Raw genomic sequence first — 25261 nt, forward strand, 5'->3', positions numbered from 1 at the left:
TCATCTGGGCCATGGTGTCATCGGAGACCTTTCAGGGGGTCTTGGCTGGTCAAACCTGATGTATCTTAATCTGGAACAAGTCCATAGCCTTTGGCTTTCTGTGGGAAGAAAAGCAGAGTCTCCTTTCCAAAACAACATATCCTTATATCCAAATTTTGAAGTCAAGGTACCTTTAAAATATACATTTTGGCATAACTCAACAGCTTTTACAATCAAATGTTTTTCTGCAGTTAAAAATCCCAAAGACAACACAATCCAGATTCTCTGTGTAATATTCATCTTTACGTGGCTTATTTTATATATTAATTTTACTGTCTCTTTAAAGACTTTATTTTTTAAAACTATGTATTTCTTTATATAACTGTATATATCAACTTTTTTGTCTCTTTCAAGCCTACGCATATTTTACACACATTGTAAACTATTACATCTGAATCTGTCTTATTGTGAATCTATTGCTTTAAACTGCAGCAGCTGTGGCTGCTGGCTCCACCCACCTCAGCTTCCCAACATGGCAGTGTTACCTTTTCCACCAGCTCTGGGAGCTATCATGGGTCTATGCTTTTAGCCAAGCAGCGTGTAGCCCAGAAACCTCTTTTTTTTATATTGTACTAGCAAAGTCTAAATCCACCATGCAGCTTAATGTGGCACTTACAGAGGCCTCATTCCTGCCATACAGTGGGCAGGTCGAGGGCACACGCTAGGAACCCGTCAGTAGCTCAAACTGGCAGCTGCTGCTCATTTGAGAGAGACAATTAGGAAGCTGTTTTTAGCTCCGTTTTAGAATCATTTTTCTCAGTTTTTAGGTGGAAACTCTTGCTACCATGTTGGACGCCATTTGTAGCTGGAGTTTTCCTGCCTGGCCCACAGTCAGGACAAATCTCTCTCACCTGCCTGTCCCACAGCCGCTCAGACCCGACCAAGTAAACACAGAGACTTATATATTGTTTACAAACTGTATGGCCGTGGCAGGCTTCTTGCTAACTGTTCTTACAGCTTAAATTAATCCATTTTTATAAATCTATACCTTGCCACATGGCTCGTGGCTTACCGGCATCTTCACATGCTGTTTCTCATCGTGGCGGCTGGCAGTGTCTCTCTGACTCAGCCTTCCACTTCCCAGCTTTATTCTCCTCCTTGTCCCGCCTACACTTCCTGCCTAGCCAATGGCCAATCAGTGTTTTATTTATTGACTAATCAGCAACACATTTGCCATACAGACCATCCCACAGCACTCTTCCTTCTCTCACTCTTTTCAGTCCTCTGCAATCACACTGACTCTACTAGATAGTCCAGTATAATCATTGGGCATCAGAGTTCTTAAAGAAATCACATATGCAAAATATAGTTTGCAAGATGTCTTAGATATTTGTGCCACTAATAACAAGATACTACAAACTTGATAGCTTATTAGTTTATTTCTCAGTGCTCTGGAAAGTCCAATATCAGTGTGTCAATACACACTGGTTTATGGCAAGCACTTGTTTAATCATAGATAGTGCCTTTTGCTAAGTTTTCATGTGTTACAAAAAGCACATGAAGCCAGTTATCTTGAGTCTTTTCCTGATTACTTTGCTTTTTCACTGTCCTAACAAAGCACCACAGCCAAGGCAACTTATGAAAGAGTTTATTGGGGATCTTAGTCCAAGAGGGTTAAAGTCCATGATCATCATGGTGGGGAACATGGCAGAAGGCAGGAAGGCATGGTGCTGAGGCAATATATGAGAGCTCACATCTGATCTACAGGCACAAGGCAGAGAAAGAGATAACTGGGAATAATGTGAATTTTTGCAACCTTAAAGCCCACCCCCAATGACACACCTCTTCCAACAAGGTCAGGCCTCCGAATACTTCCCAAAGAGTTTCATCAACTGGGGACCAAGTACTGGAACATATGAGCACATGGGGCCATGTTCATCCAAAACCATCACAAGCCTCTATTACAAGAGTATTTGTAATAGTTTCACTTTTAATAAATTACTTTTCTCTTACTACAATAAAACTCTTAAGGCAAGTTATAAAAGAAATCACTTATTTTGGCTTACTTTTCCAGAGGGATAAGAGTCCATGAAGTAATCATTGTGGCAAAAGGAAGAAACTGAGGATACACATCTTGAGTCAGAAGCACAAAATAGAGAGAGACAACCATTCATTGTGTTGATCTCCAAACTCTCAAAGTCTATCCCCAGTAACATACTTCTAGTAAATATCCCCACACAGTGCCATCAACTGGAGACCAAGTATTCAAATATATTAGCCTATGTCAGACATTATCATTTAAGCCACCATGGGTATTAATAGCATTCTTGATGGTTCTGGACTAATTAGTTCCTAAGAGTACTACTTGTTATAGCTACCATTTTACTATATGGGACTTCAACATAAAAATTTGAGGGGTGTCCAAAAGTTAATGTTACATATTTATAGGTTTCACAGATAAGTATGTAATATGTGGTCATAATTCAACCTATGACAGTACCCATTACCCATTTCCTATGTAGCTGTCCTACGACTTTCTTTTTTCCTGGCATTTTTCCCTTTGTTTTTTGAATATAAAAAAAATCATACCTTATGCCGGGCGGTGGTGGTGCATGCTTTTAATTCCAGCACTCAAGAGGCAGAGGTCAGCTAGGGCTACAGAGCTAGATCCAGGACAGGCACCAAAACTACACAGAGAAACCCTGTCTCGAAAAAGAAAAAAAAAAATCACACCTTTACTTAAATTTCTCTTCTTGGGTCTCTCTAGTCATTAAGTTCTATGCCTCATATACTTGAAATTATCAGACATCTTAAAAGAGGAAGTGATATATGCTGCCTCCATTCCTATTGAATTTTTCTTTCTTATTCACGTCATTCATATCATATCTTTCTTCATTTCTTCCACAGTCTTTAATTCTGCCTTTTTCTTCATTTACTGTGAGCTGAACTTCAGCTTTAATCCTAGGTTTTCTAGTCTTCTATTTATATACTCATTCCTATGCAGGCATCAATGGATGTTAATAGTTTCCCTTGATATATTGAACTATCAAGGAGTTATTGAATACCTATTCTGCATCTCTTGCTTTTGTAGATATTTGAGGGAAATGGATCATCAGTTTACTGGCACTTGAGTCTGATACATTAGGGATACATTCATTTTTCTACACCCTCACTGCCACTATCATTAGTTAAGCAGATAAAAAGAGCTTTATTTCTAGTTTTCCCAGCCTTTTGCCTTGGCCCAGCCAAATTCCTCTAATACTCAGCACTAAAAGTGAATTTTCTAAAGTTAAATAATCATGTACTTTTTCTTCTTTAAAATGTGTTGTGTCCCCTATTATCATCCGGATAATAGTCATGTTTCTTGGTGTGACATAAAAAGCCCATCATATTCTATGGCCTGTTTTACTTTTCAGCTCTTTTATTGTCTACATTTACCTACTCATATAGTCCACACTCCAGCGATAATAAATAATTTTCTAACCTCTAAAAAGTTCAAAGGCTTTGGACATTTTCTTGCTTATACCAGAAAAACCTGTCTCCTTCCACCTCTGTTTCTACATGTCTCTCTGTCCCATGTATGCATTCATACACACACACACACACACACACACACACACACACACACACACACACACACACACACACTTTACTACCCAATATTTAGGGCATTTCTTGGAGGAGGCTTTGCTTAGAAAAGTCATCTGAATATTCAGGTCTAGATGTATTTCCCGTCCCATTTGTTTTTCCCATCAGCAAAAATAGTAACTTTATATGGAAACATTGCAAAGTCCATTTAGTTTTCTGTCTACCTTCCTATCTGCAACACTTCTTGAGAGGTGAGTGCATATTTTAGCCATTATTATATGCACAGAAGCTAGCACTATGCCTAGCAGTATAGGACAGATGCTCAGGAAAAATTCAGTGAATAAATGAGTGGATAAAGAAATTAAATTATGACATAGAACAAAGATCACACTAAATTAGTGCAAATTAAGAAAATATTTTCAATCATTCCATCTCTATTTTTCTCCCTGTAACAATACAAAAGAACATATTACTTTCAACCAAGTCTGAAAAAGCCAATCTTATATCTTCATTCAACAAGTTTTTATGATCAATGAGTTTTGTAACATAAGTCATCATGTGAAAATGGAACAGGAGTTAATTTCAACTTCAATTTCAATAGCACAGGGTAGAGAACTGTCAAATTGTCTGTGGCTATTGACACCATCATGACAATTTACTTATCATAGAAGGACAACAGAGTACAGAGCTCCAATGGAATGAGATTTCAGCCACTATAATTTTGCATGAAGCTATGGATATAGAGGGACTAGTGTGAAATGTTGTGACCTTAGAAGATGATAGATTCTAGAAATGACAGGACTTGAAGTTCCCAGGAAGCATTTGAAAGCATTCAATTCATGGGATAAGCCTGCGATATCTAATATTCCTCCCAATGAATGAGTTTGGCAGTAGAGCCAAATGTGGTTTTGGCTTTGATTCTTAAGACCAAGATGTTTAAGATGGTACTTCTTCCAAGTGTATAAAAGAGTATAGAGAAAAACTATGGATGAAAATATTCCTTGGAAGATTCTATAATACCACTTGAGGATGTATGTGAACAAAGAATATCTACAGTGTGATTTAGCCCTCATAATTAATAAATCTTTCCATACTCTAGAGATTAAATACTAATTTGAATCCAGCTTTATTAAATACTGAAAATTCAGCTCATTGGTAATGAAAATAATCATAATTCATTGGAGGAAGATGAGAGATCTGACCTTTTAATTAAAGGTCACCAGTCGCTAGCAAAATGTACTAAAAAATCATAATGGCAACATGACCTTTAAATATCTTCACTAAGAATTTAAAAGGGGTAAGGGTGTGCGTGTGTTTGTGTGTGTGAGTTTGTGTGTGTGTGTGTGTGTGTGTGTGTGTGTGTGTGTGTGTGAGAGAGAGAAAGAGAGAGAGAGAGAGAGAGAGAGAGAGAGAGAGAAGAAAATCCATTCCCATAGTACTGAACAGATGTCTGATCCCAAGTAATGCAAACAAATTAGCATAATTCTCATCAGCGTTAAGATATGGAAAGACATTGGACATGTAGTTTTTAATAGCTTCAACACAACAGTTAATGCATAAAGTTGTGTTATTTTTGTTGTTCTTATAAACACTTAAGATCATTTTTATTACCTTATAAACACTAGTTTTCAAGGTAAAGTATCTATCCATTATTCTACTGTTTTTTAGCTTTTGTTTTTTGTTTGTTTTATAAATCAGCATGAACAGCAAGTGGCAATCTTATTTACAACTCATATGAGAGCAAGGAAAAGAAAAGTAAATTGAACTAACCTATACAAAAATAGGTGATGGACAACTGAGACACTAATCCTTATCAAAAGCTCATAGCCTGGGAAGTCATGGGCCCTAGTGAGAATACTATAAGCTACTGATGTGCTACTTCAGTGGTTCTCAACCTGTAGGTCATGACCCCTTTGACAAACCTCTATCTCCAATAATATTTACATTACAAATCATAACAGTAGCAAAATTACAGTTATAAAGTAGCAACAAAGATAATTTTATGGTTAGGGGGTCTCCACAACATGAGGAACTGTATTAAAGGATTGCAGCATTTGGAAGGTTGAGAACCTTCTATGTTGAGAACTAAATGGACACACAGTGTCCATAAAGTTGAACTCAAATAATTATGTTATCCCCATAGATTTTTGTTGCTGTCACCTTTGGTCAGAGAAGCCATGGCACTCTTTTATAATTGTTTTATTTTTACCTTTGATTTTCTTAAACACTATTTCATTTTTTGTAAGAGCCATATTGAAATAAAAATCATTTTTTAAAGGATACTGGAAATAATTTTTAATTTATATTTATATTAAAAACAAATGAAACATCTAAGTATTTATATTAAAATAAACAATGAAACATCCAAGTTTAGCACATAAGAACACTAGAAATAAAAATCATATATTGTACAACTTACCACTTTAAGCATGTGAATTGGCTGAGGATGTGGCTTGGGAATAGAGTACTGGACTAGCAGAAGAGAGGCCCTGGGTTTGATTTGCGGCATGCATAAGTAAGAGAAGAAGAGGACAAGGGAGCAAGAAGGGAAAGAGAGTCAGTCAGTATATTTTAGAACATTATATTCATCACACTAAAAAGGACATCCACCCACAAGCCTTTCCTCACACCCTTTGGCAGTTATCAGTCTATATCTTTTCTGCCCCCACACTCTAATTTTTCTTTTCTTTTCTGTTTTTTTTTTTCACTAGAAATTTAATACAGATCCTTATGCATGTAGCCATGGTGCGCTTAAAGTCATAGCACCTGTGATTATTGGCACAGGACCTTCACGAGACTGAGCCTGTCAGCATCCTATCACAGAGAGGGAAAGGATTTCCAAACCTCCACCTTTGCCTAAGATTCTAGATGCAGATACTGGTTCTTAGGCAAGAAAGAAACATTCTTCTCAGTGGTGTAGCTACAGTTAAGTTGTCCATGCTGCTATGAATAATTTCTTACCCATATTTCTGTAAATGATCCTAAAGGAATTCACTGGATCTCATACACACACAAAAGAGGCTAGAAAGTAAATGGGGCAGCAGTTATACATAGAAAGGGAATCAAGGGAATTAGAATGAGATGAGAGATGGCAATAGAGGTGAATATGATCAAAATAAATTATACATATGTATAAAAATATCATAATTAAAACCACTATTATGAATAATAAGGGCTAATATGAGAACTTAAAAATAGAATATTTAGAAAGAATAAAGTAGTATGTCATAAAATACTAAGGCAGGGAGCATAGGCAAATCTCACAGAGACTTGGGGACAGGAATAAAATTAAACAGTGTAACTTCTAGACCTGCTTCTAGTTTCTCAAGAAAAAAAAAATCCATGTAACATAGTAGACCCATACTACGGAATCTCAATATATCCTGTATAGTGTCAGACTTAAAGCTGCTGTTCCAGTAAAGGGCACTTGTAGCCCAGTTCATATTATGCCCTGGACTCATGTTTGGACAAAAACTGGACAGCACATACAAGGAACATATTATAAGATTTAGTAATATAATTATCAAGAATAAGTTTAGTGATAGAAGGACATAATCGAGCTCCTCAAAAGGGAACTTATCCTATTATCTGGAGTCATGCTCATTTAAGAAAGAAGCATACATTTCACCCCATAATACAACATGATATAATGTCAGTCTCAGCACTTAGGAAAAGTACATACTGCAAGACATTCTTTCAATATTCTACAGTGGAAACTATCTGTATCACATAAAATGAATACTGTTTATTTTCAATGTTGACTAGAAGAGAAAAGTGGCACCTGCTTCATTTGGTGGCATGGCACTTACTTATCTAGCACATTTCTCAGAGAGACCAGAGGTGTGATTCAGGTATCATTTAATTAATCCTTAAAATAACACTGTCTGAAGTAAAAGACAGAACCTTGGCTTCTAACTTTAAAGGCAGAAGTCATATTTCGAATGCTATTTAAATTTGACACAATAATCCAATTACTACATTCAGACATGTTTTAAAAAATCTGTTTTCTAGCATGGTCAAGGTATGGGGTTAATCTAAGATCCTACTTGATAATTACCATTCTACAAGAGAGAACTTTCAAAGAACAAGAAGAAAAAATATTTTCCATACTGAAACAAGTGACTAGAATTTCAATTCACCACCCATTTTTTTTTACTAAATCTTCATAAGAATTTTGTGACTATGTTTTGATCATATTAATCTCCTTCCCAAACTCTTTCAAGGTCTACCCCCTTCCCTACTCACTCAAATGTGGGTCACATTTTTGTATTACACCTATTAAGTCCAATTTGTGCCATTCCTATGTTGCTGAATACATACATGGTTTTCCTTGGGGAGCATGGTCAACCTACTATGTTCTACACCATTAAGAAGACTAACTTTCCTCCCAATAACTATGAATGCCAATAACTCCTGGGATTTAAGTGGAACTTCATGCCCACCTTCCCACTCCAAGCTGGGTTTTTGTTTTGCTTGAGCCTGTTCAGGTCTTGTGTATACTGTCACAACCATTATGAGTTGTCCTGCTGTGTATGGAAAACACTGTTTTCTTAGTCATCCACCACCCTTGACTCTTTTATAATATTTCTGCTTCTTCTTCCACAATGATCCATAATTCTTAGGAGGAGAGGGAATGATATAAATGTTTCATTTGGGACTGATCATTCTGTAGTCTCTTGTTATGTATGTTGACCAGGTCTCTGTGTTAATCACCATATGCTGCAAATAGAAGTTTCTCTGATGGGAGTTGAGATATGCATTTGTCTGTGGGTATAACAAGAAACCATTAGGAGTAAATGATTCAGAAATACTTCATGAAGTCACAGTGTCATAGGCTTCATGTTATCAACATCACTACTCATTGTATAGTGACTGTGGAGAGGGGACAGTTCTTGGTGACTTATTGGTGGTAGGAGGCCATATACACCAGCTTTTACTCATATAATAAAATATGGGTACTGAAAATATTGTATATGTATTTTAACGTATTTTGTAAGAGGCTGTATTCTTTGAGATTTTGTACAAACTAGATAATAAACAACAATTTAGAAATCTCTAGAGGTTAAAGAATAAAAAGCTATAAAGAAAAATGTATGCCTTGTAAGCAGTGTTCCCAGTAATTTGTTTAAGTTGTGAGCAGACAGCCATGCTAAATCAGCAACAAACTATGACGAGTGAGCAAACATATAGAGAGATCACTGCTGTAATCCAATAAAACTTTCAACAAAGTTGTCATCCAGTGCACATTAACTGGCCTATACAGTTATTACCATATTACATGCAAACTCCAATGTTTTTTAAATATATGCTTGCTGTATTCACACTATATTAAATATTGTGTTATGTATTATGAGCACAAAGATAAATTCAACACTCTCATCACTAGGAGCATGAAATCCATAGGGAAAAGACAAACTGAGCAAATGATTTCAAAGAACATTTGTGAAAATATGAGCCCTAATCCATTCTAATGGTAGTTAATATCTCTATGAAAGCTCATACATAACCCTATTATTAATGGAGATATTGGAGTATACAGGGCAAAGTATACAAGCAGTCAATACAAATAGATTATATAAGCAAATATGCAGTAATGGCAAAACATTGTGTAGTGTGTCCAAGGTGAAATGCAAGCATATCCCATCACTCTTGCAATATAAAGAATGAAGCAGGAGTAAGGTTAGAAATGAAGGAAGAGCCAGATCAAGAAAGAATTTAAAAGCAGATAGTGAGGGCAATACCTTCACAACCTTCTCATAGTAATTGAGTCCTTTAGCATCACTGTGGACATTTTATATTTACTCTACTTAATCATAATCTTCAATACATAAACTACCAACCTTTTCAGTATCACATTTATCTGATAACATATAAAAGTAACACTCAACCAACTGCAGTGCCCTGCCATCTTCTAGAATCAAATGCTCCTGTGCTTCACTCAGTAAGAGCTGAAGCTTCTATTTTATTCTTGTACTCTACTTAGACGTCAAGGAACCTAGTCAAATAATTAAGAAACAGTTTCTCTAAGTACAGGATATGCTGAGTCACAGAATTTTAAACTGCCTTGTTGCCTTGAAATTTGTGAAGGAGTATGGTTACCATTTCTAGTAAGCATGTTCACCAACATTCAAGAATCCAGGAGGAAAACAATGGAAGACAATGTCAGTGGTAACCAAGTACAGACAAATTGACAGTAATGGTACAGTAATGGTCTTCAGTGAATGCATAGATAAATATTCTGTTAGAACATTGACAGTTGTAACATGAGTTGTTAAACGATCTTCTTAATAGAAAACCTGGAGCCAGATATTGGGGTGGATGCTGAACGATCAGAGAAGTAGAGCAAGCCACAGCCAACCTCATCTCACCAACCCCTCAGCTGATCCTGTTTCCAAAAATCCTCAGACTGAAAGCCTCTGAGTCCTCACCCTTGAGAGTCTCAGTTGAACTGTTGCTTAGTTCCTGCCTCCTCAAGCCTTATATACCGTTCTCCACCCAGCCACGTCACTTCCTGGGATTAAAGGCATGGGCCACCACTGCCTGACTCTGTTCCCAGTGTGGCCTTGAACTCATAGAGATCCAGATGGATCTCTGCCTCCCAAGTGATAGGATTAAAGGTGCGTGACACCACTGTCTGGCCTCTATGTCTAATCTACTGGCTGGCTCTGTCTTCTGATCCCCATATAAGTTTTATTGGGGTACACAATATGTCACCACAGATAGACATTGTGTTGTTTAATCCTATGAAGTGGTGGCATGGTATGAATCTTAAATAAACCCTTAGTACTCATTTAGGGGTATATTTAGAGGGATTATAACCCTTTAAGGGGAAAGAGACATGACTGATAGAAATGATGCACTGTGTGCAGATCTTTGAGGGATATGCCCTAGCCCTACTTCTCTGTCCAATTTTCTACTTTCTTTTCTACCACCAGAGTGTAACCAGAAACAAGCTCCCATTACTCTGGATTAGGTCACAGACATGATTCTGTTTTTCCCACCAAGATGGGCTGTATCCTCCAAACCGTGACTCAAATAAATCTCCTTCTGTAAAAAGAAAGTTAGCAAACCTACTACAGGTCATTGTTGTCTCCGTTTTGGACAAAAAAGGAAACTAAGGTCCTGAGAGATTATATTAATGAATTAAGGTCACATAGTATGTAGCAGCATTGACACACATTTACCAAAATGGCACACATTAGCAACTTGAAGTAGAGAGAAAACTATAGAAACAAATTCATTCTTTGACCTGTACCATACAAATTAGGAGCAAACTTCAGATGGGTGATTGACTACTTTGGGAACAAATGACAAATTCTTGATGCCCTCAAAAGGTCATCCTATTCTCACTTTATAGCACTTTAATCTAAGAAATGCCATATACTTCTTAGTTCTGCTAAAAATTGACATTCATGGCATTCAGAAACAGATAAACAAGGGTGTGGGCAGTTTCTCATCAAAGGAACTATGAAACTTTACAGAAACTTTGTGAGTTAATGCTTCATTGTCTGTAATGCACAAGTTAACATAATGTCTTTTTATAAGTACATCATTAAGTGCATATTAGAACATGGAGGAAAAACACATTCAACCATGTTCCTTCTCATCAATGTCCTTACGCCCCTCACTCTTCTGTGTTTCAAACTTGAAACTTCTACCAAACTCCAGTATTGAGTTGTTTAGTAATATGCCCATTTACTGATTTTGGATGTCTAATAAGGTAAACATTGTCGTGGAAAAGTATGTGACTATCCCAACAAGTTCTTCTGCTTAGGATATAGGGCCAAAAGACATCATGTGAAGGCTTGATCACCAGGATCATCTTATTGGGAGATGATAGAAAGTTTTGGTAGTAGGTCATTATGGGAGGTCACTGAATGTGTATCCCTGAAAATTCTTCCTTTTCCTTTGCTGATTTTCTTCCTGGATGGTAAAGTGGGAGGTTTTTCTATGCTAAAACTTCTGCTATAGTAATGTGCTGCTTCATCTGAGGCCCAAAGCAGTGGCACACCAGCATGGACTGGACTCTGACAAACCAGGCACACAAAAAGTTCCCTGTTTATCAGTCAGCTTCCTTAGATAGTCTGATATTGTAGGAGAAAGCTCACTAATGCACTTTTTGTTCTTGAATTTTAGGAAATCTTTATTTCCAGACTTAACTGAACCTTCAGAGCTGGTTGTTTAATGCTTTTATTTTCACTGTTCTAGCACACTTGGGAATATTTTCAAGGTAAATATGCCAAAGAAATTTCACTTTTCTCAAAGCTCCAAAGCTTTAAACTTAGCAAATAACTTCTATCCAAGAGGGGTAAAAAAAAAAAAAAACAGCCAGTTTAAATAAACTCTTTAAACTGTGAGTTCCCTAACTTCAAAAGTTATAAGTATTGTGTTTACCTTGACTCCCTTTTACTCTTGATCTCTTTTTGCAGGAAAAGAAGTGTCCTCCTCTACTACCACTAATGTCTGAATCGTCACAGTACCTCTCAACACTTATTGTATTCTTTGTCAGGTGGGCCCTTCTTCTTCATACACTTTCAGTAATTTTTTTCTTTAGGTTCCATCCTTCTCCTTGGCCTGCAAATTCATTTGAAGACCTCTTCCCTATATTCAACAAAGAATCTAGGAAAAGGAAACAACCAAAAGATATTAAGAATTCGACATTCCTTTAAGAAAGACTTCTCCACGAACAAAGCTTAACCCATCTTTTTTCTGTAGTACTTCCATTTCTTTGTGCCCATTTACAATTTGTGACTCAATTTGTTGCAATCTTGTTTGCCTTTAGCTAGACACAGACATTACCCTGAATAGATCACCAATGTATGACCTCTTTATTACCACCTGCACTGCCATTTTCAGGCATAATTTTGTTTCACTTTAGACATTTGACAGCACTTGATTTTGGTAGTAATTTAAAGTCTTCTATATTGGCTCCTGTGATATTCATTTATTCTTTCATTAATTCCATTTATTTAACAAGTATTCCTTCAGTATTACTGTGCTCCAATAATGAATGCAGCAAAGCTCCTGGCCTCAAGGAATACATGAATATATCAGGTCTCTTTGATTATTCTTACTTGATATTGCTTGTTTTTGTTTTTGTTGTTGTTTCAAGACAGTGTCTGTGTAGCCCTGGCTGTCCTAGAGCTCATTTGTAGCCCAGGATAGCCTCAAACTCAGAGATCCACCTGCCTTTGCTGGGATTAAAAGTGTGAGCCACCAAGCCTGGTTTTGATAATGCTTTTTATCTTTGCTTTCTTCTCCTGTTTCCTGGGTACACAAATTGCACAAGAAAGTGCTCTCAGTTGTTTCTCTTTAAATAAACTCTTTCTCCTAGCAATACCACAAATTATAACTGATTTTTTTTTCTGTATGGCTTTCTTCTTTAGAACCACACTGTATGCATTTCTAGCTACTTCCAGGGTATTTCCCTCTGAATGTCCAAGTAATGAATATACCCAATTGCAACCTGGTCCCATTACTAATATGCTCTAAAAATACTCTTCCTATGATTCCAGCTTTGATTTATGAGCTACTTTCTCTCAGTTGATCAGATTTGACATCATGATATCTTGTTTAAGCTTCTATTCCCTTCATCTGTCACATCTAATAAGTTGATTAAATTCTTTAAACATTCCTTTCCCATCGTTATTTTTCTGTCCCACCTTTCTATTTTCTCTGGCACATATTAACAAAATACTTACACTAACTTTGAAATCATTAATTGTTCCACCATTCCCCAAGCTTTGACCTGACTTTGTTAGTTCTATCAGTCATGTATTCTCAAATTAAGCCTCAAAAACTATTGGTAAATTCCGGTTCTTTTACAGTTAAAATCTACATAGTACTTTCTGAAAGGGCCAAATGATTGGAAGGATGGCAATGAAAGGCTTCTTATGAGCATGATTGTCTGCATAGGTCCAGTAGAAGACTGGGTTCTTAAACATTCAGTCACACCTGGGAGGTGCATGATGCTCCACTCCACTCAGAGGGCTAATGGCAGTTGAGGGTTTTGAGAGGGGAGGAAGTCACTGTCTTCAGTGAGGTTGCTACTGGTAAGCTACTCATGATTCAATGAACAGCTTCACACATATGCCCATGTTAGCGGCCCTGGCTAAACCCAGTATGACACAAAGTAAAACCAAAAACATAACAAATGGCATTAAAATATGAATGGAGAGTTGGTGGGAGGAGAGAGGGATGACTGGGATGTAAAGAGGATAACAGAGTGTAGAGAGATGAGTATGACCAGAATCTATTACCTTCATTTATAAAATAATCAAAGAATAATTTTATTTTTAAAACATCTGTTGGTAAAATATTATATAGCATGCTTTTAACTTAATCTGAATTCCAGTCACATGAAAAGCTCAACGATCTTGAAATTCTCTGTTAGTATACATTTCCTTAGCCCTTCTCCAACAACTGTTTGACATGGATAGTATACTTTCAAATATTCAATTCAAGAATAACTCACTTCTAAACACTGGTCCAAAAACAGTCACTTCTTAGATATTTCCATTATATTTTATTCAGATTTTATTTATAGAATACTTCAGTCTCGTTCTTTAGTCATCCCAGACTTGTTTTACTTCTCTCCTGTTTAAGACATTTGCTTGTTTCTGATGGCTGTGACTATGAGCAATTTAGTCTTTGTATCTGCTACCTCTGGCCCAGTGGGTGCCTTTCCTGCAGTAGATGCTCAACAGTCATTGATTTGATTAGAAGTGAGAAGAAAGTAACACCTGGATAGAAGAACCACCATTGTAGGAATGTACTGAATATAAAGTGATCCAAGTATTTCATGGTTGATGAAGGCAGACAGAAAGAAAGCAGCAGGATTTTCAAGAACTTGAAAGAGAAGGGTACTTCAAGGTCCAAAATGAACAGAAAGAGAAGAATGAAGCCTCCAAGCAAACTCAATTGACTACAGTTTTGGCACCCTCTACTTAACCTTCTTTGTCTTCATCTCATTTTGTATTTAACATGAACATGATTGTAGCTAGAGTTTTCCTGCCTGGCCCACAGTCAGGACAAATCTCTCTCACCTGCCAGTCCCACAGCCGCTCAGACCCAACCAAGTAAACACAGAGACTTATATTGGTTACAAACTGTATGGCCGTGGCAGGCTTCTTGCTAACTTCTTACAGCTTAAATTAATCCATTTCTATAAATCTATACCTTGCCACATGGCTCGTGGCTTACCGGCATCTTCACATGCTGCTTGTCCTGGGGGCAGCTGGCAGTGTCCCTCTGACTCAGCCTTCCACTTCCCAGCTTTATTCTCCTCCTTGTCCCACCTATACTTCGTGCCTGGCCACTGGCCAATCAGTGATTTATTTATTGACCAATCAGCAACACACTTGACATACAGACCATCCCACAGCACATGATAGTGATCATGATAATGATCCTGGTGAGTGGCAATATTGGGTACAGTAGGCTTTGCTTTCATAGACTTAGTTACATATAAGTGAAAACATTAAAAAATTCTCCTCTTACTAAATAAGATACACATCTTTTCAAAATTAAATTTATTTTACTTATGTAAATACATAAACACAAAAATTATAAAGATTTATGGGCTTCCACATGATATTTTGACACCAGCTGATAATGTTTAATTAGATAAATCTACAACCTATTTTTTATCTATGATATAAACCTTCTAAATCCTTTCTTTTAGCTTTATGAAATATAAATTATTTTACAATGATAAAATCAGTGTATTGGTTTATGAAGCACCTTAATCTTTTGTCATTTTTGTTAAAACAGTTTATGTATTTTATTCTAGCATTTTAAAACATGCAGCACATTGTTAATTTTACCACCTTACTGTTCACACTAAAATTTCTTTCTGCCACCTAACCGTAACTCAGTACCGATTATTCAAGTGCTCCCTATCCCTTTCTCTTTGCTCTTTTCCAATGCCCAGTAACCACTATTCTGTACTTTATTTTTACAAGATCATCTTTTTCAGATTCTACATATGAGTGACATCATGAAGTAATTCTTCCTATGCCTGGCTTATTTCACTTAGCATAATGTTCTCCATTTCCATCCCTATTGCCACTGCATATTTTAATATCACTATATATAATTCATAAGAAATTATTCATTTGTTCAACATTAAATGAATCCCCACTGTACAGTAAAACAACCAGGAGATACATTAATCTAGGAAGAGAGACAAGATAAATGACTAAAACTCTCCAAGGAACTACATTTCATTCCAGTTTCTGCCTCCTCCCTCCTGGCAACAGCTTTCAATTATTTCCACCTCAATGTGTACACTCAGAAAAATAGTTTCTGTCTTTGCAGAACATATATAAAACCTATGAGACTGCTTCAAGTCATTGTCATATGGCACTGTGCTTCGAGGTGGGGCTTGTTTCTGACTCTCTTGCTGCCTCTGATTTCCAGCTGCTAAGTGATTTGCTATCATTTCACCACTCATTTTCCCTTGTTCTTCTAACTCCTGATAATTGCCCCATACCCAATTTTCTGAGGCCATGATCATGGTACTTTATTTACTTCTTTGACAGTTTTATTAACCTGGTTCTGATATCAGAGAAGACTTTACTTCTTAGGACTTGCTCAACTCTTCATTGCCCACATGTGTTCCAACTCTATTCTTCAGCTTTTTCTGATCTCTAGTCTTCCTTGAACTTTGATTTCTGACAGACCCAGAGATCCATAGGCACAAACCCTGGCTCCGGTATTGATTCACCCAATCTACTTCTGGGCTACTTGTTTCAGATTTTCAACTTTGCCCATTTTCCCCACTATGTCTAAATTGGTCCTATTTATAAGAAATACAAGCAGCTATATTACTTAACCTGGTTGAAGTAATATCTGAGGTCTTAAAAGTCCATAAATGTCTCTTCAGCTCATTTTCTCAGTGGTGTTCTCTTCTATATAGAACTCCCCACTGCCTTAGCCCTTTTAAAAGCAGAACTCAAAAGCAAGACTATTGCATCTCAAAATGGATTCGAAAGGTACCTTGTAGTTGAAAAACTCCTTTTTTCTATTATGCTTAATACTTTAAGCATAGATATAAGTAATAGTCAATTTTTACATATTTTTGAAGAATTTTAGGATGTTAGATCAATGTACAAAAGAATCTCAGGATATTTTGGAGACATATGGACAACAATCCTGCAACTTCCCTTTAGTAACTTAATACTATAATTCTGTACAAATGAATATTCTAACTTCTGCTGTGAGATAATGCTTTTGTACACTGGTTAAATAAAACGCTGATTGGCCAGTAGCCAGGCAGGAATTATAGGTGAGACAAGCAGATGAGGAGAATTCTGGGAAGAGGAAGACTGAGTGAGGAGATGCCAGTCTGCCCTCCAGGGAGAGCATGTAATGGCACACAGGTAAAGCCAAGAACATGTGGCAACATATAGATTAACAGAAATGGGCTGAGTTTAAGTATAAAAGCTAGTCAGTGGTAGGCCTGAGCTAATGGCCAAGCAGTTTTAATTAAGACAAGCCTCTGTGTGTATGAGTGGCTGCAGACTGGGTGGGACACAGGAAAACTTCAGTTACAAACTTCTATGACCATATTGGATCCTTTCACAAACAAACACAGATTTAGTCATTACAAGTTCTGTCTCAAGATGTTGCCAAGATCTCTTAGAAATTAAGATCAGGCTGGAAAGGTTGGTGAGTTAATAAAATACTTGCCTAGCATTCACAAAGCCTCAACACCACTTAAAACACCTAACACGGTAGTGTATACCTATAATCCCAGCACTAGGAAGGTGGAGGCATGAGGATCAGGCATTCAAAGTCATCATCAGCTACATAGTGAGTTCAAAGTTAGTCAAGGCTACATGAGCTCCTAGGTATGGGGATGGGATCCAGCAGGTGCCTAAGTTTTATCCTGACAAAAATTATCAGGAAAATTCTAAGGTAAGGGAGCTGAGAAACCTTGTAACATTTAGCAGTTAAAGAACCACAAACCACTGAATGATAGATACAAATTTGCAATGGAACTAATACAAAGCTGGGTCATGAATTCAACAGAGTGGCTCCAAGGAAAACTGAAGTGGCCTCCAGACAAACGGGAATTGAGAACCATTGACTCCACTTTGGAATTTCCCTGAACACCTAAGTTAGAGAGTTTGGGAAATAGAATTTTCTCTTTAGTAATGAAGGTATTCTCCTGTGGAGAACACATAATTTTCACAAGGAATCCTAGAGGATTTAAACTACAAGAATTCAGTACAGACACAAAAGGAATGGTATAATTTCCTTAAGACATAGAGGAAACACATATGAAATCCTGGTATGTCAAAGTGCCAAAGAAAGCAAGCAAGTAAACTAGATGACATGATAGTTCCTTATTTAGACCCAAGCTTTCTGATGGTCATTTTAAAATGACTGATAGTGTACTTGATCATGAAAGAGAACTTGAGTTTTACTCTAGTGTCAATGTGTCAATCCAACAAAACTCATGCTGAAACAATTTCTATTGCTATAATATTGAGAGGTGAGCTCTTTAGGAATTAAGTTAGTGGAGAAAGTTTATAAAGTTTATGAAACAGATGAAAGGAATCAAGTAGAGCTATTTTCCCTTCTTTGTCTTTTAGGAAAGGACACAATACATCCATTCCAAGACATAGCATTCCAATTGCCTTCTTGGATGCACAGAGTGTGGAGGAGCAGCCCCCACCTTTTTCCCCAGGGTACTCTTGAGGAGTGAGGGATAAGAGATTTAGACAGAAATATAGAGGGGAGAGAAACAGATATAAACACAGGATAGACTCAGGAGGGACTGGATCCTTATCCACTGGCCTAGAAATTTATTCAAAAGGGCTTTTTATAAAAATGCCAAGGGGCAAGGCAAAAGACCTCCCCCTTGCTAGATACAACCAAGTGTAGACCCTTCCAAACACCAGGTACCTAGGCCCATGGTCTAATCATCTCTTATGCAGCCCTGCTAGTAAAGCAAGCTCAGATCTTACTAGGAAACTTCTGTGGACTCCCACAACTGAGCAAGTTATTAAAAGACTCTGAATCTTATGACACCTTGGTTTTAGACTCTCCACTTTACAGAATTGTGAGAAATAAACTCCTATTGTCAATAAGCCACTCAGGTTACAGTATTGTGGTGTACCAGCACAACATAGATTAAGACAGATCACTCCCTTTTCTGAGTGCTTCCACAACAAATTCCAACATATGTCAAGTCTTCCAGTCTCTGAAAACCACAAAGCAACAGCCGTTTTGTTGGTAAGGTTAAAACCAATGCAGAATTTGGAAAATGACTGTAATCAACAAGTTCTTTGTCCTTTGGCAAATTTGGATCCCGAAATACTGACAAGGGAAGCTGGGGAAAGGAGGCTACAATGGGGAAGTAAATAATGATTGCTATTCCCAAGTCTCTCTTGCCAGACTTTATCCACCTAACCCAAAAGTCAAAGAATGCATTTTCACACACTTTCCCACATTTGTTTCCCCTCCCCAGCCCCCCGTAGGCTCTTCAGTCTCAAACTGGAGATAATCTTCAGATCAATAAGGGCTGATGTCAAACTCTTACTAAGCCATGTTTTCCCAGCTGGGGGTAAATTCCACTTGCCTGGATGTAAAACTTCCTAATTAGAAATGTCAAGTCTCTTTTTAAATAGCAAGGAAGCACCTAGGAGAGGGGAGCATGAGGCTTAAAAATGGAATTAACTCTTCCTTCTCTCAGAATTTCAAGGCTTTGGGAAGTGAAAACTGCAGCATTAAATTCCAAGTTAAATTGTATTGATCTTCTGTGTGATGAGGATAGAAATGTGTGAAACTACAAAGTGTGTTAGTGAGGGAGAAGACGGTGAAAAATTCCTTTCTCCCAGATTATGACTCTCCCGGTACTTAATGCACTTATCACAAACCACTAGATGTCTTCTTTTTCTATGTTATGGCTTGGAAGGCTCATCAAAAAGAAAAAAAAAACACATGAGAGTCAAAATGAACTTTCATTATCAGCCATTAACAGTTTGATGCAAATGTGTTTATCACATTAGCCAAGAGAAGTGTTGAGGGAAAGAATGAAAAGTGCTAAAATATCACCTCATTCTTTGGGTGGTAGAAATAGTAAAGAGCACACAGATCAACATGAGTGTATCCTATCACCCCTGAATAGCCACATCCAAAATGGGCTGGGTGCCTGAAACTAGCAGCCTGATTTTGAGCTTTTATTCTGTGGATGACTGAGAAAGTACTGGGTGTGTTTCACAAATTCCTCCCTGAGTGATTTTGAGCCAATGTCAGAGTGTGATTTTTTATAAGATCAATTACCAAACTGGCTTTTATCATTTAATTTGCTTGTTCATGGGGGTGTTAGAAATAATATGTCAACCTGTAGCTTATGACTTGTTCTCCCTCCACAAAAAAAGCTAGATTTTTTTTTTTTTACATTATGATCTTTTCCCAAAAATAAAGGAAAGGTTGCCAGGTGGCATATTCAGGTTCTAATTGGGAACCGGATAACATTTATCATAATTAGCTCTGTCCTCAGAGGCAGTTGCAAGCAGACTTTCTGTTGAAATTCTGGCTGAGGCAAACATGCTAGGTAGGATAGGAGACCACCATCGATTGTGAAACTTCATCTTATGCCAGGTCCACTTAGAACATGGGAACCCACAAAACCATCAGTGCACAACAAGGATCTCATGTACCATTGCTTTGGTTTAAAGGTACATCTTAACCAGCTCCTTCAAGTCATAAATATTGACTAGTTGAAGAAGAAGCTATTCTGTCGGGAAAAGGTGTTTCTTTGCCTTTTCCCTTTAGTGTGACTGTCACAACACTGTCTTTGAATATGGCTTCTTCATCTGAAAAGTATGCATGAGAATAAGACACTCGGGTGACTTTGGTAGCATAGCACCTGTGGTTCTTCTCAAGTAGGTGACAAATAGATTTTTCTGTATTTATATTAAAGAACATTTAGCATGGCAAGAACTAGGAGACAATTATACTGTGAGCTAAATGTAGTTTACTGTTTTCTGTTGTATTTGTTCATCAGAGCTTTGGAACTTCAATTTTCTCCAAGTTAAGAGATGCTACAATTATTACTCCCAGGAATATGATATCAGAATGGGCTTCATAAACATTAGAAAATGTTTCTAGATAATTTGTATGCCAACATGGGCAAGTAAGTCACTGTCATACCCGAAGAAACACAACAAAATTCTATAGGTAGATTGTGTGCTACTTTCCACATTTCATTGTTAGATTTTGAGACCTCCTAAGAACACTATTACATGAACACATGAGACAAGAATTAAGTACTTTATCCTAAGAACTAGAGTTATTTTATATACAGACTAAAGATAATAAATTATGTAATACTTGATGTTATGTGGCTTTCCATAATCACTCACTGGGGAATTGTTTTTTCCAGTATTCTTTGAAAATGTATATAAAAGTCAGAAACAAAATATTCAGAGAACCAGTGGGCAATGGAGGCCAGGAACATAAATGTGATTGAAGGTTCAGAATCTATGCTTCACTAGACCACAGAACTAGACTCTGGACTTTAACCACATTGATTGCTAAGAATAAAATTCATGTCTGCCAGAGGAATTTAGTCCCCACTCATACATACAAGCTGCAGACAATATCTGGAGAAAAATATGAAGCAACGCTGTCATCTACAACAGATACCTTATCCCATATTCAGCAACAGAAAGTGACCTTATGCACTTTGAAGTGACAGAACTCTGCAAAGGACCATGCCCAACACCAGGGCTGTAAGATGGCATGGCAGCTTTTGCTGTGATGATTTATTCCAATATGTGACCAGCCACTGGTCAGGAGATAAATGGCTTATGTGAGAAAGCCTCACCTTCATCTAAGCCCTCTTTAGCTGAGCACTTGAATGAATGACTTTTCATTTACTCCTTATTTGTTTTGCTATCTGACACCAAGTGATGGTTTTTTAAGCATTTCACCATTAGCAGATAAAAAAGAAAACTACCCCAACAGGAGTTAACTGCCAATAACACTTTAACTACAGGCAGCCCTCATGAGTTCTTCTCTAGTTCACACAGGAATGTCAACTAGCTTGATAATATGCAGGGAACTACAGCTCTGGGGAGGTCATGTCACATATATGTTACTCCCCTCATCCTCTGGCTCTTGCATTCTTTTTTAAATTATTATTTATTTATTATTATTTATGTTTAATTTCCAATATGATATATTTTGATTATGTTCTTTCCTCTCTCTCAAATTCCCAAAAATAGATTCTCTCCAATGCTTTCTCTCTCCCCACTTCTGTTTTATCACGTAATTTGGTGGTTAGCTTGCAAAATAATATAATATTATTTATTCTTAGGTTTATATTTAAGATACATTCCTCTTTTCGCCAAGATGGCGCCGAAAGCGAAGAAGGAAGCTCCTGCCCCTCCCAAAGCCGAAGCCAAAGCAAAGGCCTTGAAAGCCAAGAAAGCAGTGCTGAAAGGCGTCCACAGCCACAAAAAGAAGAAGATCCGCACGTCACCCACGTTCTGGCGGCCCAAGACCCTGCGGCTCAGGAGGCAGCCTAAATATCCTCGAAAGAGCGCGCCCAGGAGAAACAAGCTTGACCACTATGCCATCATCAAATTCCCCCTGACCACTGAGTCAGCCATGAAGAAGATAGAAGACAACAACACACTTGTGTTCATTGTGGATGTCAAGGCCAACAAGCACCAGATCAAACAGGTTGTGAAGAAACTATGACATTGATGTGGCCAAAGTCAACACCCTCATAAGGCCTGATGGAGAGAAGAAGGCATATGTTCGGTTGGCTCCTGACTATCATGCTCTGGATGTTGCCAACAAAATTGGGATCATCTAAACTGAGTCCAGCTGGCTAATTCTAAATATACTTTTTCACCATAAAAAAGATACATTCCTATTTTATATTTATTTTTATTTTTGAGATGATATAATTATATCATTTCCCTCTTCCCTTCCTCTCTCCAAACGCTCCCATGTACCATCCCCTTGCTCTCTTTAAAATTCATGAACTCCTTTAAAAATTGTTGTTATGTATTCCTAAATATATAAATACAACTTACTCAGTCCATTTAATGTTATTTGTATGCATATGTTTTTTGGCTGACCTTTAGCTATTGGATAACTTGTTGGTATGTTCTTCTCTGGGGAGGACTATTTCTTCTGCTCTCAGCATTTTAGCTGCTTGTAGTTCTTTGTCTAGGGTTGAAGTCTCCTGTGATTTCCCTGTTCCACTTTGGCGTGTCATTGTTGTTGTCCTTGCTCAGATCCTGTTTAGGCAGCCATGTTATTGAAACGTTATGGCTGTAGCTTCTCTGACATCTCCGGGAAATACAATGTCACAGGAAGCTCCCTGCTCTTCTAGTTCTTACAATCATTCTGCACCACCTTCTGCAATGATACTGGATGCCTTAGGTGCAGGCGTTATATTGTAGATATATCAGATGGAGGATTTTGACCAGTTGTGGTCTTGCTTTTTGTTTTGCATTGTTTTGTTTCTGTCATTGTTGTTGTTTATAATGGTCTCCATCTGTAAAAGAGAAATCTCCTTGATGTGGGATAAGAACTATAAGTATCTGTGGGCATAAAGATAAATATTTAGAACGTAGTTATAGATTATGCTCATTTAGTAAAGTACTCAGTACAGGTTCCCCTCCAAGATCTATGACTTCACTGGCTCCAGGTATATAGAAATATGTTTCTAATACCAGGCATGACTTTCCTCCTGTTGAATAGGCCTTAAATCCAATTAGAGAACTGTTGCTCATCATCAAGATACATGCACCACTGTTGTACCCTTAGGGTTATTATGCCCTACTGGCCATTGCTCTGACTCTTATATTTTTTCTGCCTCATTTTCCAATAATATTCAATGAACTTTAATGGGAATGCGATAAAAACATATTATTTAGGACTGATCATTAACTAGTCACTTATTCTTAACATGTTGACCAGTTCAGTTACGAGTCTCTATATTAATCATTGCTCACTACAAAAAGAAGTACCTCTGACCAACGTTAAGCTCAGTAAGTGAATCTAATTACTAGGTTGTATAAAGGGCATGAAAATAAGAGAAGACTTATTGGGAAGAAGGGGGTTCCAGGGAGAGGGTTCAGAGAGATGGGAGGATGACAAAAATTCATTACATATATGTTGAAATTGTCAGATAATATTTTTAAATAAAAAGTATCTTCATTTCCCTGTACTTACCAATTCATACCAACAAACTGAATGGCTAGGGGCTACACATCCCTGGGTTTGGATACAGGTAATGTGTTATGCTTAGAATTACAAAGGGATTTGGATATTTACCTTCCATAAATAATTCAGTTCAACATTTCTATGCTGCTTTTCTCTGATGAATTATCCCAAATGCCAAAACAAATACTTTCCTTATGTGTAGACATGGACAGATTGCTGAAAGCTGGAAATTGTTAATGGTGAATGTTGAAGTATTTGAGAAGGAGGTAAATACTATTTCTAGTTGATGATATGCTTCATGCATGTATCCTAAAAATAATAGTATCTGTCCACAATAAATTGTTAACTCTAGACTATAGGGTACACCAGAAGCATCTGGTCCCAAGAATTTTAAGAGCTTCCTTTTAACTTTAATCTACATTCCACGAATGACTTTTGGGATGAACGAAGCCTGTGGAGGAGGAACGACTCACCACAGGATGTGGTGAAGCAAATTCAAATGGTTTTCTGTTCATTCTTAGAAAACCTGAAGTACAATCTTTCCTTACTTTCTAAGGGTTCATATGTTTTTATTATTGGAATATAAAGGGTTTTTTTTATAATATTGTATTTTGAATCTTTATTAAAAGGGTATAAAATGACTGAAGTGATTATTTTAAAAATATTAGCAAATGAGACCTAAAAGAATGCCTGGATAAGAACTCAGATTTGGGCCAGGCAGTGGTAGTGCATGCCTCTAATCCCAGTACTTGGGAAACAGAGGCAGCTGGATCTATGAGTTCAAGGCCAACCTGGTCCACAGAGCAAGTTCCAGGATGGTCAGGGGTACACAAAGAAACTCTGTCTTGAAAACCAAAACAAAGAAAAAAGCAAAAACAAAAAACAAAAACTTTGCTTTGGGCTATCAGGCTAACAGTGGATGAGAAATAGCAACATCACTAGCTATGGTACTCAGAGAAACCGGCATTCTGCAATGAGCAATATTTATCTCGGCCTCTGTCTTGTATTTCTAAAAGCCCTACTGTTGTTAATGCCATGTAGCCTTCATGTTGGAAGAGTGTTGGTTGATACTGGTTGAAAATATACTACTCTAACTAAACACTATGTAACATTTTCACAGGAGACCAGCAAATGAATCTGTAGTAGAGATGTTTGGGAATACAAGTAATAACTAGAAATCTTCTTCCCTTCATAGGCATGTAATACTAGGCTGCAACCTACCCAACTTATTACATTCATATACCAAGATATGAATAAACACAAAATTCACATATGTATGTTCTTACCTACATGCTAATAATATCGGGAGGGAGACTGGCAAGTTTCCAGACACAAAACATTACTCAAAATATTAATACACAAAAGCTGTAATATAGTTTAGAATTTAAGATTTCAAATTTTATATTATGAATGTCACTTTCTCATCTCATATAGTTGTTATTATTGTTGTTGTTAGTGCTGGGTGTTGAAAAGAGATCCTCATCTGTGCATTCTA

The 25261-nt window shown here is 37.2% G+C and overlaps 1 pseudogene; it reads left to right on the plus strand.

The window, feature by feature from the left end:
• The first annotated feature begins 21928 nt into the window (after positions 1-21928).
• LOC128115888 (60S ribosomal protein L23a-like) lies at positions 21929-22434 on the plus strand (annotated as a pseudogene).
• The last annotated feature ends 2827 nt before the right edge of the window (positions 22435-25261 follow it).

The sequence above is a fragment of the Peromyscus californicus genome, unplaced genomic scaffold (assembly GCF_007827085.1).
Source record: "Peromyscus californicus insignis strain IS unplaced genomic scaffold, ASM782708v3 Scaffold_10__1_contigs__length_136768540, whole genome shotgun sequence".
Taxonomy (NCBI): domain Eukaryota; kingdom Metazoa; phylum Chordata; class Mammalia; order Rodentia; family Cricetidae; genus Peromyscus; species Peromyscus californicus.